Source organism: Thamnophis elegans, chromosome 1 (assembly GCF_009769535.1).
Source record: "Thamnophis elegans isolate rThaEle1 chromosome 1, rThaEle1.pri, whole genome shotgun sequence".
NCBI classification, from domain to species: domain Eukaryota; kingdom Metazoa; phylum Chordata; class Lepidosauria; order Squamata; family Colubridae; genus Thamnophis; species Thamnophis elegans.
Window position 1 is genome coordinate 158,971,948 of NC_045541.1, and position 4,691 is coordinate 158,976,638.

Consider the following 4,691-nt stretch of genomic DNA (forward strand, 5'->3'; position numbering starts at 1 on the left):
TGAGGATCCCTAATCTAACCATGAAACTCAAATACTTTGGCCATCTAATGAGAAGGAAGGACTCACTGGAGAAGAGCCTAATGCTGGGAAAGATTGGGGGCAAAAGAAGAAGGGGACGACAGAGAATGAGGTGGCTGGATGGAGTCACTAAAGCAATCAGCCCGAGCATAAATGGGCTCTGGGGGATGGTAGAGGACAGGAAGGCCTGGAGGAACATTGTCCATGATGTGGCAATGAGTTGGACACAACTTTACAACTAACAACAACAACTCTAACCATTACACCATGCTCCCTTTCAAATGGAACTTCTCATGCTGTAAATATCCTTTTACAGGGCCTCTGGGGCCATGCACCATATCATCCACCCATTTCCTTCTGAACCAGATAGGGCACAGATCAAAACCAATGATTTGTGTTGCTGGCAATAACACAGTATCATTGCATAAACTTCAGGATATTTGCATGCACACCTACACTTGCTCCGTTACCTCAGGAACAAATGTGGCTAAAATGGGCAGGGGGTTGAACTAGAAGACCTCCAAGGTTCCTTCTAACATTGTTATTCTGTTATTCTCTTTGGACTACTGCAAGGAGAACTCATTGACACAGGAGGCATCTTCACCATTGCCAAATTCATTGCATCATTGCAGATATTCATTTTGGATGCTTTCGGCATCAAATTAATAAGTATGAGGAAGTACCGAGCCGAGGTGGTGCAGTGGTTAAATGCAGCACTGCAAGCTACTTCAGCTGACTGCTAGATCAGCAGTTCAGCGGTTCAAATCTCACCGGCTCAGGGTTGACTCAGCCTTCCATCCTTCCGAGGTGGGTAAAATGAGGACCCGGATTGTTGTTGGGGGCAATATGCTGACTCTGTAAACCGCTTAGAGAGGGCTGAAAGCCCTATGAAGCGGTATATAAGTCTACTGCTATTGCTATTGCTATTACCTTAATTTTCTGTGAAAAGCCAGCTGCTATAAAAGAAACTAACAGACATGTTTCATTTCTTATTGTAAATAAGTGGGAAAACACACAAAGCATGGCAGATTTTTGTAGCCCTGAGCTATGACGTTTGACCAACTGTCTGGAGGAGGAAAAGATATTGTATTTTTCAGAGTATAAGGCACTCTGAAGTATAAGACACACCTAGCTTTTGGGGAGGAAAACAAGGGGACGAAATCTGCCTCTGCCTCCCAGCAATTTGCCTCCTTGCAGCAAACAGCAAACAGTACAGAGGATATACACTGTTTGTGGTGTTACATTTCAGATTATACTTGTACAGATGCTGTGAAAATTGATGTGGCTTTCTGGAAGTATACATTATTCTCTGCTATTTAAAAGAAAATACAATACAATTGTCCTCTTCAGATCAAGCATTTATTTTAAAAGCTTCATTTTATTAAGTTGTCTAGAATAATAATAAATAAGTGTCATAATTTGAACATTCTATAGGCATTTATAGTTAACCGTACCTCCTTGCAGCAAGCAGCAAACAGCTTTTTTTCAATTTAGCCTGATTACAAGAAAAAAAATCTGCCTCTGCCTTTTTGCCTCCTTGCAGAAAACAGCAAGTTTCACTTTCAATTTCAGTTTTAGCATAGCTGTTTCAGGCTGCAAGGATTGCCATGGCCCAGTGATGGCTAATCTTTTTTGGCTCCCATGCCAAAAGTGGGGGGAGCGCAGGGGGGTTGTGTACAGGCATGCCACACCCATAATGCTATGCACGCGACCCCCTCTGCTTTTGGCGCATTGCCCTCCCAGAGGCTTTCTAGGAGCCTGGGGAGAGTGAAAACAGCCTCCCCCGCCCCTGCCCCCCCCCCCGAGGCCCTCCGGAGGCTTCAGGAGCTTCCCTGAAGCCTCCAGAGAGTGAAAAACAGGCCTACAGGAAACCCAGAAGTTTGGGAATGGTGTCTTCCAGTTTGTCCATAGGACCGATTTTCGACCTCCAGAGCCTTCAGGAGGCTTCCCTGAAAGCTCTGGAGAGCGAAAAACGGACCCATGGACAAACCGGAAGTTACTTTCCGGAAGGCGAAAAACAGCCTCAAAAGAAGGCCAAAATCAGCTGGCCAGCGCACGCCTCACATACCCTAACAAATGGCACCACGTGCCACCTGTGGCACGCGTGCCATAGGTTCGCCATCATGGCCATAGCCTATTGCCACCTCAGCAAGCTCCATTTTCCCGTTTGCTACAAGGAGGTAAATTGCTGGGACGCAGAGGCCAAAGGGTGTGGGTGGGTCGGTGGGGCTACATTTCGTGTATAAGACGTAACCAAATTTTCACCTTCTTTTAGGAGGGAAAAAGGTGCGTCTTATACTCCAAAAATACGGTAAATTGGATGGTGTTAATATGCATCCTGGGAGCTAAGGTAGGTGTGTGTGTGTGTGTGTGTGAGAGAGAGAGAGAGAGAGAAAGAGAGAGAGAGAGAGAAAGAGAGAGAGGGGGGAGGGAGAGAGAGATATGGAGAGGCAATCATTTTGTGAAGAGGCCTTGATATGCTCTTGAAGTAGTCCCTAAAAATACATAAGACATTCAATCTCAAAACTCTTAGATGTTCACAATCTTTGAGGCATTTTGTCACCCTGACAATTAGAAAAAACATCTAATTTATTTTCACTCCCCTAAACGTCACATCACTTATCTCCTAGCACACATACTTATTTTTACCTTTATCTTTGATCGATGTTACAAGTAATCCTCGACTTACAACCACAATTGAGGGTAATTAAATTCATTGTTAAGCAGCATGAATAGTGAGGCATCCTATGATTGCATCTGATTTTACAACCTTTTTTGCCACAGTCATTTTGCAAGATATCACAGGATCCCGATTTGGAACCTTCCCTGGCAGCTTCCCCATCGACTTTGCTTGTTGGAATCCGGTGGGAAAGTCGGCAATGGTGATCACATGACTCCAGGATGTTGCAACTATCGTAAATAGATGCCGGTCTCCGAGATCAACATCCCACGATTGAAGACATGCTACAATGATGTAAGTGTGAGGACCAGTCATAAGTCACTTTTTTCAGCACTGTCATAACTTTGAACAGATGCTAAACCAATGGTCATAAGTCAAGGACTAATTAATGATCAAAAGTTCTAATTTTTTTGATTGTTGTAAGCTGCCCAGAGTTATTGAGAGTCAGGAGGCATACAAGTTTTAATTATTATTATTAATATCTCAATTTCTATCTCTCTATATCTATATCTATATCTATCATCTCTATCTATCAGTATGTATGTATGTATGTATGTATGTATGTATGTATGCATGCATGCATGCATATGTATGTATATAGTAAGGTAAAGGTTTCCCTGCACATGTGTGCTAGTCATTCCTGACTCTAGATGGTGGTGCTCATCTCCATTTCAAAGCCAAAGAGCCAGCGCTGTCCGAAGACATCTCTGTGGTTATGTGGCAGCATGACTAAATGCCGAAGGCACACGGACACTGTTACCTTCCCTATTTTTCTACTTGCATTTTTTACACACTTTCGAACTGCTAGGTTGGCAGAAGCTGGGACAAGTAACGGGAGCTCACTCTGTTATGCGGCGCTAGGGATTCGAGCCATTGAACTGCCTATCAGTAGATATTACTGATCAGAGCTATCACAACACAACAAACATCAAAAGAAGTAACTCACCTGACATTTCACTCTTGTGCTGTCTGCCACCACTTAAATGTTCCTGGGGAATTCCCCCACCGCCAAATTCCCCAGATGCCATTGTGTTTTTTTGAGAACTCCCTTTCCACTGTCCCAGGTTCCAGATTAGGGATGTGTTTTGTCAGTCTAGGCTTCAGACTCCCAGCGACTTTCTTCCAAAGGGTTGCAACGTTCTGGAGTGTGTGGTACAGGAGCGCTCGGTAACTTTAAAAGAAGACGGTCAATACATTTCTTAAATATTGATGTTTTATGAGTCGGAAACCACTTTTTGGAACATTATCAAGCAACAGCAAAAGGGATTTGGTGGGAAATATATGTTAGTTACTCAACTTCCCATCTTTCCCAATCTGAGCTGCACTAGTTTCATAGCAAAGATGCAATTAAAGAAAATCACAGCCGTCTAAGAAAGCGGGGAGAAGCAGCATCGTTCAGACCAATGCATTTCGGAGACGAGGCACCGGGTGAGAACTGCATTCCAGAAAGGAGGCGGTCGGTTCGCAGGAATCCCGCTCCGCTGGACAGAGACGAAGGAACCGAAGGCGGTGTGGGGGAAGCGATCGCATTTGCAAAGCGCCTCAAGCAACCACTCTGCAGCCCACCCATCCAAGGAGAAGCGGGGAACGCAGTTAGGAAAACGATTAAGTATTATTACAAAATCGTCTCCGGCGAGCATTGACTCAGGCGTAGGCCTCCCGCACCACCGACCCTGCCAGCAGCCAAATGCAAAGCGAAGCGAAAGGCATTAAAAGAAGTGAACCGGATTTTTTTTCGCGGGGGGGGGAGGCAGCGCGCAGCACGGGCGGGCACAACACCCATAAAATAAAATAAAACACCCACTGATTAGAAAATCCGGCGGACCAAAAAAAAAGTGGGGGGGGGGAGAAGGCGGGTGGTGGGGAGGGAAGAGGGAGCGAGAAAGAGGCGGAGCCTTCTCTGCTGAATGACTCGGAGGCGCAGCCAACGGGCTCAGCGGTTGGACGCCCGGCGGGCGGAGCCGTGCGCTGGCCAATGAGAAGCCGCGCGTGG

The 4,691-nt window shown here is 45.6% G+C and overlaps 1 protein-coding gene across 3 annotated transcripts in view; it reads right to left on the bottom strand.

The window, feature by feature from the left end:
• The window catches only part of TXNDC16 (thioredoxin domain containing 16), a 54,578-nt gene extending 50,008 nt beyond the window's left edge, over positions 1 to 4,570 (bottom strand). The window contains exons 1-2 of one of the 3 annotated variants that reach the window (XM_032236556.1): positions 4,503 to 4,570; positions 3,645 to 3,869 (exon numbers count right to left, since the gene is read on the bottom strand). The gene's annotated coding sequence lies outside the window, so the exon portion shown is untranslated. Of the gene's footprint in view, positions 1 to 2,667; positions 2,983 to 3,644 lie in introns of all 3 variants that reach the window. The other 2 variants (XM_032236560.1, XM_032236562.1) reach the window with 2 other exon arrangements.
• Positions 4,571 to 4,691: the final 121 nt, after the last annotated feature.